Raw genomic sequence first — 18395 nt, forward strand, 5'->3', positions numbered from 1 at the left:
ATTGAGTATGTTCATGACAGAGGTCAATAGATTTTGGATACTAGGGATATAAAGAGAGTGCGGCAAGGTGGAGCTAAGGCAGAAGATCAGTCTTAATTTTTTAAAATTTTTTATCAGTCTTAATGAATGACGGAGCAGTTAAATGGCCAAATAGCCAATTCCAGCTTCTATTTCTGAAGATCCATCGATTCTGCTCGATGTAAGATTCAGTTTCATTCTGCACCAGTCAGTTTCTGGTACTATATGTAAAGATGGGATCAATTGTATGTCTGTCAGCACCTGGCACGGGATGTGTGATTCAATCTGTATCTGTGATTCATGAACCTGAATGTGAGTATGTGATTCATTCTCAATTTGCCTTTCTATTAGTATTATATTTGAATGTGTCATTTGTATCTGTCAGTCTCTGGTACTGTACATGTGAGAGATTCATTCTGTATATGTTGGTCTTTGTAATGTGTGAGTGTGGAATTCACTCCGTATTTACTGCTCCGTGATACTGTGTGTGAGTGTTTTGTCCTTATATAATTGCCAGTCTTTGGTAATTTGTGTCTGTGTGGGTCTGATTATGTAACTGTGAAGCTCTGGTCTGTTGTTAAGGCATTCTTTCTGTATCTATCAGGCTCTGGCACAGAATGAGAGTTTGGGACTCAACCTAAATTGTTCATTGGTACTGGAGGTTCATTTTCTATCTGTCAGTCTCTGGTCGTGTGTCTGTGAGGGGGTGTGTTTGTCTTTGTGTGTGTGTGTGTGTGTGTGTGTGTGTATGTGTTTGTCTATGTGTAATTCATTCTGTATCACTCAGCCTCTGGTACTGACCATACGTGTAGGACACTGGCTGTATCTGTCAGTCACTGGTGGTGCATGTAACTTTGAATGGAGGATCCTTTCTGTAAGTGTCAGCATATGGCACAGGGTGTGAGTGTGGGATTTTAAAAAATATTGTTCAATGGTCCTGAATCTAAATATGTGAATCATTCTGAAACTCCCATTCTTCAATAGTGTGTGTGAGTGTGACTATGTGAGTGTTTGTGTTTGATGTGAGTTTGTCACTATCTTTCACTGTCAGTGGTACTTTACGTCTGTGTCACATAGATGAACTATTATTCAGGCTCAGGGATTTTGACTGATTGTAGTATTTAGTATGTATCTGTCAGTGTCTGGTACTGGACATGTCGTTAATAATCATTCTGAATTAGTCAGTCTCTGTTACTCTGTGATGGTGTGAGATTCATTGCATAGCCTTCAGTTTCTGAGACTGTTTACAAGTCTAGGTTCAGCCCATGTTGAAATTTCAGAACAGAAACAGCCCATTGATGTTGTAGGTTTTAATAAAGTAATTGTGAGTTTGACCTAGTATTAAATCCCTTTCTGTGTGCACACGATTGTGAAAGCTCAGGTATCCTTCGATCTAACACTCCATTGCTGTGTAAGTGTAATTCCCTTTGTAATAATCAAATTGATACATTTTCATTCAGTCTGAGAATTTTACACTTGCCTGTTGTGCTCAGTTTTTTCTGTGAGAATGAATACAGTATCTGCCATTCTGTTACTCTGATGTTTTCGGATGGTATGTGGTCTCTATCTCAGTCTGTACTAATCAAATTGTTATTGTATCCTTGAGGTTAATGGTCTAGCTGAGTTTCAAACCGGAATCTGAGTTTGCAGCTGAGGTTATACTATCTTTCAGTTCTCTCTTGGTATTTAATTTAACTCTTCTAACCTTCTCACCCCATAGGAATTGGTCCTTGTTCTACTACAGAGAAAGGAGTTAGCTGTTTGGTGAGTATCTGGTAAGTGGGTGAGGGCTATTCTGTCCCCAAGGTTTAAAATAGTACACACATTAATGGTAAAGTTAATAAATATGTAAGAATAACTGAATAGTATCATTAAGTATTTATTGAAAACACATTAAGGATGGCATAACAGGTAACGTGCCCAGGCTGCAGCATGTGGGAACTCCAGGATAACATTAAGACCCAGAGCAAATGTCTAAGTGTTCGTGGCTTGATGAACTTTGGCTCAGAGTCATTGAGCTGGAGGCTGAGCTGCAAACTCTGTTAGACATCAGGGAGAGGGGAACTTACCTTGATGTTTTATACCAGGAGGCAGTCACACCATTTAGAGTAGGGTCTTCTGATTCGGTCAGGGACAGGAGGGTCTGACTGCGAATGAGGCAGGTAATGGGACCCAGCGGGCAGGAGTGTGAGCCTCTGCAATGGTCCAATAGGTTTGATGTTCTCCCAGCTTGTTTGGATGAGGGCAGTGGCTGCAGGGTAGATGAGCAAACTGACCAGGGCACCGTGGTATAGGAAGCCATTCAAGTTGGGGGAACAAAAAGGAATGTAGTGGTAGTATGGGGCAGTATATTGAGTGGGAATGGCACTGTTCTCTGTAGCAAAGAGCGAGAGTCCAGACGGCTGTATTGCCTGCCTGGTGCCAGGGTTCGGGACATCTGCTCAGGGCTGGACAGCAACTTGCAGTGGGAGGTAGATGATCCAGTAGTCATAATCCATTTAAGTACCAACAACATAGGCAGGAGGAAGGAAGCTCTGCATAGTCAGTATGAGGAGCTAGGCACAAAATTAAGAAACAGAAGATCAAAGGATTATTACCTGAGCCATGTGCAAATTGGCATTGGACAAATCAGATTAGAGAAATGAATGCGTGGCTCAAAGGCTGGTGTGGGAGAAGTGGTTTCTAGTTCATGGGGCATTGGCACCAGTTTTGAGAACCTGTACCATTGGGATGTTCTACTCCTGAACTGTGCTGGGGCTGGTCGCATACTAGGGAAGTAGCAAGGGTTTCAAACTGAATAGTGGGAGCAAGGGATCATATTTCCAAAGAGTAGAGACAAGGCAAGAAAGAAAGGTATTAATATGGGAAATGGTAAACGGACCGTGACAGGAAGGGACATTCTCACATTCCTATTCAATACCAGAAACTGACAGATACAGTCTGAATTCTACACTCTGATTGCGGATCAGATGTTGGCATGTCCAGCATTAATCTCAAACACAGACCGGGTTCTGGGAGTGAATGCGAATTGCACACTCGGATAGCAGCACAGACTGAAATATATACAATCAATGCCACACTGATTTACAGTGCCAGAAACTGAGAAACTCATGAGTGAATCTCATTTCCAGTTCCATAAACTGAGCAACTCATGAGTGAATCTCATTTCCAGTTCCATAAACTGAGAAACTCATGAGTGAATCTCATTTCCAGTTCCATAAACTGAGAAACTCATGAGCGAATCTCATTTCCAGTTCCATAAACTGACAAGCACAAGATACAGCAGACACACACTGTACCACAGCTTCAAGAACAGAATGCACCCGCTGTACTCTATCCCCCTGCCTCACACAGTATCCGAGTGAGTAAGTCACACGTTAGCAGAGGGTCAGAGAACCAGAAGGAATCCTGCATCCCCGGACGGTCCCTCGCACCGACAGCCAGGCAACATTTCCCAATATATCTTTACACACTGAGAAACTCTGGCTGGAGAGAAGCCTTGTAGAATATGTTGCCTGGTTGCAGCAAATGGGCTAATGATTGGTGGAGAAGTCGAAATCTGATTGGATATTTAAAGACACCAATCAGAAAAATACGAGAGAAGGGGGCTGTCATAGTTTTAAAACAGTGTCCAATCAGAATCACGGTTCTCCAATCCTTCATTAGCATAGACCTAGGAGACTGTCTATTTAATCGGCGCTCGGAAAGGATTTGGTTTATTTCTGTGTCTGAAAGTAACGATGGTTGATGAGAAGAAACCAGTTCCCAAAAAGGGAGCCAAGAAAGCTTTAAAGAAACCGGTAGCGAAGGGCGGCAAGAAGCGGCGAAAGTCGAGGAAGGAGAGTTACGCCATCTACATCTACAAAGTGATGAAGCAGGTTCACCCCGACACCGGCATCTCCTCCAAGGCCATGAGCATCATGAACTCGTTCGTGAGCGATATTTTCGAGCGCATCGCGGGTGAGGCTTCCCGCCTGGCCCATTACAACAAGCGCAGCACCATCAGCTCCCGGGAGATCCAGACCGCCGTGCGCCTGCTGCTGCCCGGGGAACTGGCCAAGCACGCCGTGTCGGAAGGGACAAAGGCGGTGACCAAGTACACCAGCTCCAAGTAAAACCCCACAATGGACTGAACAACTTTCAAAACACAACGGCTCTTTTAAGAGCCACTCACAATCTCTCTGAAAAAGCTATTTCATCTCAATTTTTACTTTGTCATGTTTTAAATTTGAACATTTCGAACTATGTTATTTTCATGTTATTTCCCTCATATTCGGGCTAATGTAGATTTATCACTCGCTCAATTCTTAGGTCCTGATAATAATGCCCCATAAATGAATGTCTGCCCCCTGACCCTCTGCGCTTTGTTCTCAGACGCGTTTATATTCGGCCCCTTTCCCTGGCTTTGGAGAGAGAATAAAACGCAAATGCGTCAGTTTCCAGTTCTGGTCAAGTTTGGTCTCAATAATCGATCAGTTCATTTCCTATCAGCCCCGGTTGTGTCGGAACCTTCAGTCTCAACGCTGGCAAATTTACACCAGACATGTTCGCTTTTGACTCTCTCGAATATCTACAATATACCGTCCGTTTGTAGAACGATGTCAATGAGACTTTGCCGGCTGGTTAAAGGGTTTCATAAAAGATGGAAATTAACCCCGAATAGATCCCGTATCTGGAACTTGGGATAAAATGTGAAATAGTCCCATCAGGGACGGGGAATTTTAAAACTTTGTCTTCAGACCGAGTTCACTTTCTACATAAGACTTTCTACATGAAACGTATTTCTTGTTTTATAAACCTATCGGCCGCCTTTTCGATATCGAAAAGCGTAAATTTGGAGCTGTTATTTTCGGCTGGTTTTCAGGTTCAGATAAACCCAGACTGAAAATCACAAACAGACAAATACAGATCAACCGTAGAATAGAGAAAGGGAGAGCGAGATTAAGTAAATCTAACATTCGTATATTAAATACTGAATTACCTATTTCCAATTAACACTATGTTCTGTCCGTTTTTTACAAATTTGGCGGGCTTTGAAAATTTGAAAAAAAATCGGTTGAAATTTGGCGCCGGTATTTTCCGCCCTCACTCCGTGGAGTCTCCGGATTGGTGAGTTCAGTAGATATCTGATTGGTGATATGAACAAAGACGCCGCACAAAGTGACCAATCAGCAATGCCCGCAGCACCATTCCTCCCGAAGCTATAAGAGAAGCGAATGTGAGAGGATTTCCTCATTCTCTGTGAAAGTGTTTGTGAGATTGTGGAAATGTCTGGAAGAGGAAAGACTGGCGGGAAAGTTCGCTCCAAGGCCAAGTCTCGCTCCTCCCGGGCTGGACTGCAGTTCCCGGTGGGCCGTGTTCACAGGCTCCTGAGAAAGGGCAACTATGCTGAGCGTGTGGGTGCCGGAGCCCCGGTCTATCTGGCTGCTGTGCTCGAGTATCTGACGGCTGAAATCCTCGAGTTGGCCGGTAACGCGGCCCGGGACAACAAGAAGACCCGCATCATCCCCAGACACCTGCAGCTGGCCGTCCGCAACGACGAGGAGCTCAACAAGCTGCTGGGAGGAGTGACCATCGCTCAGGGCGGGGTGCTGCCTAATATCCAGGCCGTGCTGCTGCCCAAGAAAACCAGCGCCGCTGCGGGCTCGAAAACCAAGTGAATCGGCCATTCTTTAATCTAATAACCCAAAGGCTCTTTTCAGAGCCACTCACAGAGTCTGTGAAAGGGCTGCTCACTGTCTGAACTCATTTCATTCTGGTTCTGAAGAAGCGTCATGCCCATTCGAAACGGTAACTCTGTCCCCACACAGATGCTGCCAGACCTGCTGAGTTTTTCAGCATTTTCGTTAAAAATTCTAGCTTCGCTGCAAAAGACAGCCGCACATACCTTACAACCCGCTTTCAATTCCGATTCCTTACCTGATCTGTTTATAACAGGCGGATAGAAAGCTATTGATGGGCGAAATCACCGTGAATACCGACAGTTCCGGGTCTCTCACATAAACATCATGAACTGTATGGGTTTTATTCAGGTCACGGATCAATAGATATTGTAGGGAAAATGGGGTGAGTCATTTTTCCACTAAATTGGGAGTGACAGAGTGGGGTCTGGGTAGTTGTCAAGTGCCTGCTCTCTCACCCAGACAGGCAAAGGGGTCTGTAGGCCTGCCTGGAAATACACCGCTCCACTCCCCATTTCAAACATCAACAACCTTAACATATGAACTAATAACCGAAAGATGACGAAATGATGCTAAAGCTGTGTTAGATTCATCTGTAGATTTCTCTGTCCCGTTCCCAGGTCAGTGCTCTTAATGTGACGTTTTGGGTGGCTCTTAAAAGAGCCTTTGTTGTGTGTTTGGTAGAAAGGGTCGAGTTGTTCAGCCGCCGAATCCATAGAGAGTGCGGCCCTGGCGTTTCAGAGCGTACACCACATCCATGGCAGTGACCGTCTTGCGCTTGGCGTGTTCAGTGTAGGTGACCGCATCCCTGATCACATTCTCCAGGAAAACCTTCAGCACCCCGCGAGTCTCCTCATAGATCAAACCCGAGATCCGCTTGACACCGCCACGGCGAGCCAGGCGGCGGATTGCTGGTTTGGTGATGCCCTGGATATTATCACGAAGCACTTTGCGGTGCCGCTTTGCTCCGCCTTTCCCCAGTCCTTTACCTCCTTTCCCTCTGCCAGACTTTTTTTTTTGTAAAAATATACTTTATTCATAAAATATCTTCAATCACATTCCAAACCATTTCAAAAACAACATTACAAGGGTACAATCCAGGTTAAACTTTTACAAAATGTATCACCAGGTGCATCAGTACAAACAATATTACAATCATTTACAGCCTTTCATTTTGATCTGTACAGCCCGAGGGGCTCTAAACAGTTCCCAGTCTCTCGGTGCGCTGTGGTAGAAAGGTCTTAGACAGCGACCCTTCCCCATTGCGCCTTTGCGGCAGCTGCCCCAAGCTTTAGTGCGTCCCTCAGCACGTAGTCCTGGACTTTGGATTGTGCCAGTCCGCAACAATCGGTCGGGGACAACTCTTTGTGCTGGAAGACCAACAAGTTTCGGGCAGACCAAAGCGCGTCTTTCACCGAGTTGATGATCCTCCAGCTGCAGTTGATGTTTGTCTCGGTGTGTGTCCCTGGGAACAGCCCGTAGAGCACAGAGTCCTGTGTCACAGAACTGCTCGGGATGAACCTCGACAGCAACCACTGCATCTCTCTCCAGACTTTCTTTGCAAAGGCACAATCCACAAGGAGGTGAACAACGGTCTCTTCCCCACCACAGCCACCTCGAGGGCAACGTGCAGAGGGGGTGAGCCTCCTGGCGTGTAGGAAGGATCTGACGGGGAGGGCCTTTCTCACCACCAGCCAAGCTACGTCTTGGTGCTTGTTGGAAAGTTCTGGCGATGAGGCATTCTGCCAAATGACTTTGACAGTCTGCTCGGGGAACCATCCCACAGGGTCCACCCTCTCCTTTTCCCTCAGGGCCTCTAGGACGTTATGTGCTGACCACTGCCTGATGGACTTGTGGTCAAAGGTGTTTTTCTGCATAAATTTTTCCACCAGGGACAGGTGGTACGGCACGGTCCAACTACTTGGAGCGTTCCGTGGCAGCGTGGCCAGACCCATCCTTCGCAACACCGGGGACAGGTAGAACCTCAGCACGTAGTGACACTTGGTGTTTGCTTACTGAGGGTCTACGCACCGCTTGATGCAGCCACACACAAAGGTGGCCATCAGTATGAGGGTGATGTTGGGCACGTTTTTTCCCCCTTTATCTAGAGGCTTGTACATCGCGTCCCTGCGGACACGATCCATTTTCGACCTCCAGATAAAGCGGAAGATGGCTCGAGTGATCGCCGTCGCGCAGGAGTCTGGAATGGGCCAGACCTGCGCCACGTACAGCAACAGCGAGAGTACCTCACACCTGATGACCAGGTTCTTACCCGCAATGGAGAGGGAGCGTCGCTCCCACATGCCCAGTTTCCTTTTCACCATAGCCACTCGCTCCTTCCAGTTTCTAACGCATGCCCCGGTCCCTCCGAACCATATCCCCAGCACCTTCAGGCCGTCAGCCCTGACAGTGAAGGGGACAAAGGATCGGTCAGCCCAGTTCCCAAAGAACATGGCCTCGCTCTTCCCACGATTTACCTTGGCTCCCGAGGCCAGTTCGAACTGGTCGCAGATGTGCATCAGTCTGCGCACCGACAGCGGATCCGAGCAGAAGACGGCGACGTCGTCCATGTACAGGGAGGCTTTTACCTGAGTGCCTCCACTGCCTGGGATCGTCACTCCTCTTATGCCCGGATCCTTCCTGATGGACTCGGCAAAGGGTTCTATGCAACACACGAAAAGGACAGGCGAGAGAGGACAGCCCTGCCTGACTCCAGATTTAATCGGAAAGCTATCTGTTTCCCACCCATTGATTGAGACTGCGCTACTGATGTTAGTGTAGAGCAGTTGGATCCAATTTCGAATTCCCTCCCCAAACCCCATTTTGGAGAGCACATCCCCCATGTAGGTGTGCGATATTCTGTCAAAGGCCTTTCCCTCTGCCAGACATGATGATAGTTCACTCAGATCACTGCAGACTATGAGAGACGAGCTGCTTCACGTTCCTCTTTTAAATAGCCCGCCCCGACCTGACTGAGAACGGGACAGAGTGAGAGGCGGGGCGGGGAGCTGTCAGCAATATCCCCGCCTCATTCCAGTCGCTTCTACAAACAGACAAACAGTCTGCTTCCATTTCTAGGACAGGTTCTATTCCATTAACACACAACTCCCCTCCCAGAAGCATTGAGACTTTTACTAATCCCTCTTCCAGCTGAATTGGAGAATATAATGTGTTTGGGTTTGAGTTGTGACGCGGGGTTTGGCCAAGGTTGAGTTGGAGAGATTTGCAATCTACAAGGCAGTCAAGAGGTATGAGGATCAGGCAGAGAAGGAGAACTAAGGTCACAAACAGACCAGCCTCTAAACCAGTTAGTTTGCAGGTATAACAAATGAATGGGACTAAGAACAAGATAAAATCGCATCACGGGCCTGTAATTTAGTTTATTGAGAGGGAATTCGAAAAGTTTTGCAAAGATTGAACCGGTCAGTGAAAGTGTCTGTCTAAGAACTGGAAATGAATACCGGCTGAAATGTAAACGGTTGGTATTGAATTAGTGACAGCAAATCAATTATTTTAAGGGAAGTGTTGGTGTAGTTATTTCAGACAAAACTTCATCATCCCTTCCAGGATAAGTTGCATTTTTTTATTGTTCGGAACTTTGTGGATATCTACATGGAGCCGTTGTAGTTGGTCACTATCTTTGTCTGTTTCACGGCCCGTTCCCCGGGCAGCAACAGACCTTTTCCTGTCTCGATGTGTCCACAGAAACAGCAGGAGCCAATATATTGTGGACTGGTGCCATCTGCTGGCTGCACGTGAGACGTACAAAGAGGTAACTTCTTTGGGGACCGATTGAAGGATACATTATCTTTCACAATTGTGTTCACAGTGACAGAGATTTAATACTCAGCCAAAGATGACACACATTGTTTGCTTTAAACCTACCATATCAGTGGCCTGATGTTCTGCTGGAAATGTATGTGGAATGAATTCAAACTTATAATTAGTCCCAGAGACTGAAAGTTATATAATGAATCCCACACTCACACAGAATCAGAGAATAATTCTCAGGCACATTTTCAGTGCCAGATGCTGAAAGATACAGGCTGTTCACTGCACTCACTCACAATAGTTGAATCTGAGTGATACTAAAGAAATATAACAAACCAATTGTACCACTGAGAGATTTAGAAAGAGTCCAAGCATCACATAGAGTAACAGATGCTGACGGATACAAATGGAATACCACACACTAACACACACACACAATAAGCTCCACTTTCACATACAATAGCAATGATTGGAAAACTCCAATTGAATCTCACAATGTTTTATAATACCAAAGATTGACAGATGTAAAATTAATCCCACTGTCAGATACAGAATGATTCTCATGCTCACAAACAGAAAGAAGTGATGAAAGAAACATATGATTCCCACACTTACTTTACAATATCACAGATACAGAGTGCCATTGACCGATCTGTATTGAATCTTATGCTCACACACGTTACGAGAGTCTGACATGTATGTACCGGATACAGAGTGGATACTACACTCAAAATCCTGACTTGGAAATATATCACTGTAACTTCACTGTCACTGGGTCAAAATCCTGGAACTCCCTTCCGAATAGTACTGGGGATGTGCCTACACCACATGCACTGCAGAGGTTGAAGAAGGTATCTCACCACCACCTTCTCAAGGGCAAAAAAGGATGGACAATAACTGCTGGCCCAGCCAGCGAAGCTAACACCACATGAATGAATTAAAAAAGGGCACCAAAGACTTCAAATTCAGAATGATTTCCATGTTCACATACAGTAGTACTGACTGATAGGATTAAACACACACACACCATTAAGAAATTCAGAATGAGTCCCAAACTCATTTGCATTACCAGAAAGTTATTGAGAACAAACACTTCCACACCTACAGTTCTACTTTAAAAAGTGTCCCGACGCTCATACAGTACCAGAAAATGCAATGTGCCTTCTGAATATGACACAGGTATAGTGTACCAGAGAATGACAGATACAGAATGACTGCAGCACTCACTTTCAGTAGCAGAAGCTGACTGATAGAGCAAAATTCTTCCACACATACAGTTCCACTGACAGTTTCAGAATGTAACCCACCTCTCTCAGTATCAGAAAATGAAAGATAGGAATGGAATATAACACAAATATAATGTACAAGAGAGTGACTGTTACAGAATAAATCCAAACATACTGGCAGTTCCGCTGACAACGTCTCCACACTCACATACAGTAACCAAAACTGACAGGTTCAGAATGTCTCTCAGTTTCACACAGTACCAGTGAGTGACATAGATAATAAATCCCACGTTCACAAAATGGGCCAGAAAAGGCCAGTGAAGAATGTATCTCACTCTCAAATACAAAACAACGGTCTGACGGTTTCAGCACAACATTATAACTTCTGCTTGGTACAATAAAATATTATGAAATGTCATCTCCACCGTTAGTAATTCCAAATACCTCCCTTCGCTGTCCAATAAAATGTGAACGGTTCTTGTCTGTTCTGTCGCTCTCTGAGTGTGCTGACATCTACTGGCCAGAGCTGAGAAGTGCAACAGAGCGGAACTTTTTTTTATTAATTCAATGGATATGAGATTCGCTGGCTCGGCCAGCATTTATTGTCCATTACTAAGTGAAGGTGGTGGTGAGCTGCCTTCCTGGTCCGCTGCAGTCCCTGTGGTGTGAGGGAGGGAGTTCCAGGATTTTGATACAATGACATTAACTGTGTGTGTTGCAGAAACAGCTCAATATGAGGAATTAGTGATGGGATGTGATAGGGTGGACATAGAGGTGTCAACAATCAATTCAAAGAGAATTCGATATTATCTCGTTATCCCACTGAGTTGGTAGAATTTGGAACTGGCTGTCATATTGAGCAGTCAAGACGATTAGCACAGCTGTATTTCAGGGAAAGTAAGATAAGCATAGGAAAGGGAATAGATTTCATGGAAAAACAGGTAATATTACATAAAGTAAACTGGGTTGAAGATCGTTAGCAATAATGTACCAATGTGTCCAAATGGCCCAATGAAGCATATTCTTGGTAGAATGAATACCGATTTTCAAAGTACCTCAGAGACTCACAGATATATAATGAATCCTGCACTCACACAGTGTACCAGAGACAGAGCAATGCAGAGTGAATCCTACACTCACACACATCCCCAGAGACTGACCAATACATAATGAATCCCACACTCACATAGTGCACCAGAGACAGAGCAATGCAGAGTGAATCCTACACTCACACACATCCCCAGAGACTGACCAATGCATAATGAATCCCGCACTCACATAGTTTTCCAGAGAGAGCAATGCAGAATGAATCACACATCCCCAGAGGCTGACAAATACATCATGAATCAGACACTCAAATCCTTTACCAGGGATTGAGCGATACAGAATGTATCCAGCACTTATACACATCGAATCTTAGAATAATTACACCACAGAGAAAGCCCATTCTGCCCTTTGTGTCTCTGGTGGTTCTCTGCCAGGGAAACTCAACTGGTCCTGATCCCCAGCCCTATCACCACAACGTGGCAACTCTTTTCTCTTCAGGTTTGTATCCAATTCCCCTTTGACAACTCCGAGTTTACCATGTCTCTTCCACACTCTCAAGCAGTGAATTGCAGATCCTAATGACTCACTGTGTAAAAATAGTTTTCCTCATGTCACCATTGGTTGTTTTGCCAAACACTTTAAATCTGTGCCTTCTCCCAACAGGAACAGTTTCTCGCTATCTACTCTGCCTTGGACACCTTGTAACCACAACTCCCCCAATCTACCCATGTAACTAAAGCCCTTCATCCTCACAACCATTTTCATAAAGCTTTTCTGCACAGTCTCTAAAACCTTCCCAAATTTCCAAAAGATTGGTGCCAGGAACTGAATTGATAAAAGTGTCTGTGTCGGATCCACTGCCTACACAGACAATTCGTTTCGAGAGAGATTCTAAATTTAATAATATTTAAATGTTTGTTAGATATTGCCACGTGCAGCGAAAATCCTGCACACATAAGTACAAGGGCCAGGCAGACATATAATTCACTCCACAGTAACATAATGGAAATACAAAAGCTACATTCTGTGAATGCTGGAAATCTGAAATAAGCACAGAAAATGCTGGGAATTCTCAGCAGATCTGGCATCATCTGTGGAGAGAAACAAAGTTAATGTTTCAGGTCGTGGCATTTCACCAGAACTGGGAAAAGTTTGAATTGTAATTACATTGATATAGGTGTAATGGGGGAGGGTGGGAAACAAATAAAAGGGGAAGATAGGGTAGAAGATGGGAGGCATTCAATGGCAAAAATGTTGGTGGGGCGGAACCAAAGAGAGCAGCAATGGGACAAGTAAAGAAATAAAAGATGTGCCTAAAGGAGGTATGAATGGCAGAATAATGAACAGCTGACACCCGAGACTAAAACAAGAAAAACAAGACACATGCAAACAAAACAAAGTCATTGGGGATAAGGGGGTGGACATCATGATCTAAAAGTTCTGAACTCAATGTTGAGTTCAGAGGCTCTAAAGTTCTAACTGAAAAGATGTGTTGTTCCTGGAGCTTGTGTTGAGCTTCTTTGGAACATTTCAGCAGACCGAGGATAGAGATATCAGCAGGAGAGAAAGATGGAGACTTAAGATTGCAGGTCGTTGAAAGTTTGGGATCATGCTTCCGAAATGAAGAGAGGGGAAGTTTCTGTCTTTCTTTTAGTAACATAATGCATCTCACACTCAAGCACCATATCACAGTTTAACATATACAAAGACCACCTCATGCACTCATACAGTACGAAGGCCCAATTCAGGTTGAGTCTCAAACTCACAAAGTATCTCAGAGGTTGATAGATACAAAGTGAATACAACAGGAGCACAGACTGACAGATATCGAATGTATCCCACACTCAAACACAGTAGCAGAGACTTCCAGAACCTGCACTATTTTGTTTTTGTACTGACAGATATAAAATATGTCACACAGTCAAACCAGAGACTGACATTTAAAGAATGAACCCAAAATTCACACACAGCATCAGACTGAGATTTACAGAAAGATACAACACAGTCACACACATACATGAGATGGAACCCACACTCACATGCAATAATATTGATAAAATGCACAGTGAATCTTGTATCCATGTATCGCACCAAGAGACAAAGATCCAGAATTACCACCAAACTCACAAATACTAACAGAAAACAACAGACACAAAATTATTCCCACTCTCAAATAGGTTATCATGAACTGATGAAGAATTAATCCCACACTCTCACACAATATCAGAGACTGACAGTTCTCGAATAAGTCCAACATTCATGTGTGACACCAGAGACTGATAGTTAAAGAATGATTCCACCCATCCCCCACGCACATACACTACCTCTGAGAGATACATTGAATCTCAGATGCACAAGTAGTACAGAGACCATCCGATGAAATAAGAGCTCCCCAATCAATTCCAATTCTGGGGATAGATAAGTGCAGAGTGAATTCTGCCCTCACATAGACCGCCAGAGACTGAAAGATGCTGAATGAATTTGACACTCTCAAAAGGTTCCAGAGACTGAAGGGAAGGAATTTAACCACACACTCACATACGACACCAGAGACAGAGCAGCACAGGATGTTTTCAACGCTGATATAGAGTACCAGAGACTTAGAAATATCAAATGAATACTACTTTGTCGTACAGTGCCAGAGACTGTCCAATATTAAATTATACTATACTCACATAGATTGTGGGAGACAGAGCGACACAGTCTGAATCCTACTATCCTCACAATACCACTGAGTGAAACAGAGTGAATTCTAAATTCACACAAAGTATCAGAGTCTGAGAACTGAATTATTTTGCCAACACTCACAGGGAATACCAGAGACATTCAGATACAGAATTAATCCCATTTTCATTGACAGTAACGGGGACTGAGAGATACAGAATGATTCCCACATTAACATTCAGTAACAATGATTGATGCAGAATTAATCCCTTCACCTGATTGTCACACTAGAACAGGGAACTTCTTAACACAACATAAGACATCTTAACACGATAGACAACATCGTGAGACCAGGAATAAAGCATTTGCTCAACAAAAAACGTCATCACAGAACAGCAGAGAATATCTTCACACAATAGATGATACTTTTGCAGATCAGGGAACATTTTAATAGAACAGAGGATGCTTTTTCACAAGATGAATCATATTTACACAAACGGAAACACATTTGCACGACAGGGAAGCATTTTACACAACAACAAAGAACATTTCTCAACAGCACAGCAGGAAAAATATGTTTAAAAAGGGAAGCACTTCAAACCATCATACAACAGTAGATGTATATGGGCATGGAGCAGAGTGGTGCAGTGGAAGCATGCTGGGCCCATAACCCAGAGGTCAATGGATTGAAACCATCCTCTGCAATTTGCGTTGTCATCAATAGCAAAGAAGCATTTTCTGCTACCCACAATCATGCCTATTATTTACATCAGTGTCTTGCTTCCAGCACTAAAATTCAATCTTCAACAAATCTCTAGTATGGTGTTTATTCATAGACGGACACAAGCTGTAAATCCTGCAAACAAATCCCAGCCAATTGTTGCCGGAGTTCACCGGTAACGGTTATTGGCTTAGTACAAAGAGGAGAAGAGTCAATTCTCTCTTCACTCTAAATTCGCTTTATTCACGTTGTTAGATCTTATTCATATAGCTTATACGTCTGGTTAGATATACACATGCAGTTTGCACCAGGTGCTGCTGTCTTATACTCAAACTAGGATCTAAACGCACACCCACTAGGTTTCTCTGACACTCCCTGAGTGGTTACAGAATATAAAAGCTAATACCCGAAAAGGAGAGCTGTCGCTGGCCAGGCGTTCCGTTCTCTCTCTCTTTCGACACCATCTCTACGTTGCTGACGTAGGTTCTTCCATTTCCGCGATGGTTGTTCTCCGGAGTCTTCGCTGGCACCACGCCCGAGATTCTCCACTCTTATACTGAATCTTATCTCTTCAAGCTGTGCTGTCTCTCTCCCGTTGGTTCAGGCTTGCTTGCCTAGTCTGTGGCATCTTCTCATTGGCTCTGTCCCAAGGACTTAGGTAACATTACCTCATTACTCCTTTTCTAAACAAGGACTTGTGTCTTATCACGTTCTCTTTGTTTTTCAAGAAACTCAGCTAATTCAAACCCGCTCCAGCCAGCTCAGGCCAGTGACTGGACTCAGGTTACTTCAGGTCAAAAGTTGATTTGCCTGTGTCAGCAGTTCGGCTGCAGCCCCTGGACAATACATTGCTTTCCCCGTTCCCTCAGCCCATTGACCCCAAGTAACTAGCACAGGCGCAATGGCCTCAGTGGCCACCTCTTATTCACTATCACCATATGATTATCTGAATAGAAAAAGCTGGAAACAATACATTGAAGGTCATATTTTTTATGTTAAGTCACGGGATGTGGGCTTCGCTGGCTGGGCTGGCATTTATTACCCATCTCGAGTTGCCCTTGAGAAGGTGATGGTGGGCTGACATCTTGAACCGCTGAGGTCCATGTGGTGTAGGTACACCCACACTGCTGTTAGGAAGGAAGTTCCAGGGTTTTGACCCAGTGATAGTGAAGGAACGGCCGATATATTTCAGAGGGGAGCTTAGTTGCAGATTTTCCGATCAAATGGACACCCTGCAGTAATCCACCATGTATATTTGAACAGCAGCGTTCTCCCTGTGACATGAACCACTGAGAAGAACAAAACTCTCAGCATAGCGGAGACAGCAAATAGACAGTTCATCATTATCTGGACAGGAATCGTCATCCACTCTTACTAACTGGCTTAAACAATGGAATTCCATCCTCATTATTAATAATATTAACAATAATAGTGAAGTTTCATTCCTTCGGGCTTGCATTAGGTACAGATTACACCAAATTATTATTTGAGTGTCTCTGATTGTTTCCTGTCTTGTTTTACCAGTTAATAGCTGATGGGAATTTAACATGCTCAGTTTACCACTCATTACGTCCTTATTGGCCTTACTTGAGGTGATAACCAGCATGTATGTGACCTTTCTGCTCGAACTGAATGTCTGTCTTGAACATATTGCGGTCGCTCATTGCCAGATGCTCATTCACTATCATATTGTTAAGTCATTCTAAATTCCAGTGAGTCTAGATCCAACCTGATCAACCCTTCCTCATTAGAAAACCCCCTCAGTTGAGGGAATATCCCAGTCACCTTGCTGGGGAACTATCTTCATTACAAGTATATCCATCCTCCAGTAAGCAGATCAAATCAGCACCTATTATTCTAGGTGTGGTCTCGCCAATGCCCTGTACAGTTGCAGCACAACCTCTCTACTTTTCAATTCCACTCCCCTTGTGAAATAGACCAATATTCCACATGCTTTCCTAGTTATTTCCTGCATCTGCATGCTAATTTTGCAGTCAGCATAAATGGTTTTGAATTCTATTTTCATCTTCATTGCATTTGAAACTCGCTTTGATTTTCCTTTTGTCAGCACCTGTCAGGTTCCTGTATCTGAGTCCCATCCTTCCCCAAGCCGCCGGGGGGTGAGGAGCTTCTCATTGCTGCATTGCTCTGTTTGCTCAAATCAACAAAGACCCAATTCCCACCCGACCTGTTCCTCACACGAAGGTGATGAGAGTGTAAGATCTGAGCGACGTGAAGTATCCAATTGGAGAGTTACATCCTGGCGACAGGAATCTCTCTCCACAGCTGCTTTTGGACCTGCTGAATATTCCCCGCATTTCCTGTTTCTGATTTGTGCTTCGTTACAGGAGTTATTTATTTATACTGACAAGTCGGCTTTTCTGTGATCTTCTCACAGGCGAGTTCGCAATTCACATGCTTTAAATCCGTCCATTTTCACACACATCATCCTCCGAAATGTCTTTCAAACCCTCCCTCCCCCGCATCACCAACCCACACACCACGACCCCCACCCCTGTCCCCCGCCGCCCACTAACACCTCAGGTAGTCTCAGCGTTTCTTAGGAGTTCGCCAGGACAAGGGGATCACAGAGTCTGACAGAGAATATAAGCGTTTAATCCACACCCACACACAGTAGCACTCAGTGATAATGAGTAGATTACACAGTCACAGACTCACACATACACTCGCATACACAGATATGTACAGAAACACAAACACAGAGCCATTGGGAGATTCAGAATGAGGAGATTCAGGAACTCGCTTACAATACCAAACGCAGAATAAATGCCGCACTCATTTACAGTACCGGGAGCTGACTGTCGGAACAGAATCAATTGTGCACGGACAGTTCCACTGATAGACTCAACAAGTGACCCAAACCTCATAGAGTATCAGAAAATGCGAGATACAAACGGAATATGATGATGATATATTGTATCAGAGAATGACCGATACAGAAATCTGGTCCTGTTACTGGACTAGTTATCCAGAGGCCCCGTTAATGCTCTAAGTCCATGGGTTCAAATCCCACCACAGCGACTGGGGGAATTTGAATGTAGTTAATAAATCTGGAATATAAAGAGTGTCTTATTGATAGTGGCCATGAAACTATCACTGATGGTCACAAAAAGCCACCTGGTTCACTAATGCCCTTTAGGGAAGGAAAGCTGCCAACCTTACCCGGTCTGGCTACGCAGGAATCTAGGCCAACAGCAAAGTGGTTGACTCTTATCTGCCCTCTGACAGCACAGTGGGTGTACGTAC

The sequence above is a fragment of the Cetorhinus maximus genome, chromosome 31 (assembly GCF_964194155.1).
Source record: "Cetorhinus maximus chromosome 31, sCetMax3.hap1.1, whole genome shotgun sequence".
In the NCBI taxonomy this organism is placed as follows: domain Eukaryota; kingdom Metazoa; phylum Chordata; class Chondrichthyes; order Lamniformes; family Cetorhinidae; genus Cetorhinus; species Cetorhinus maximus.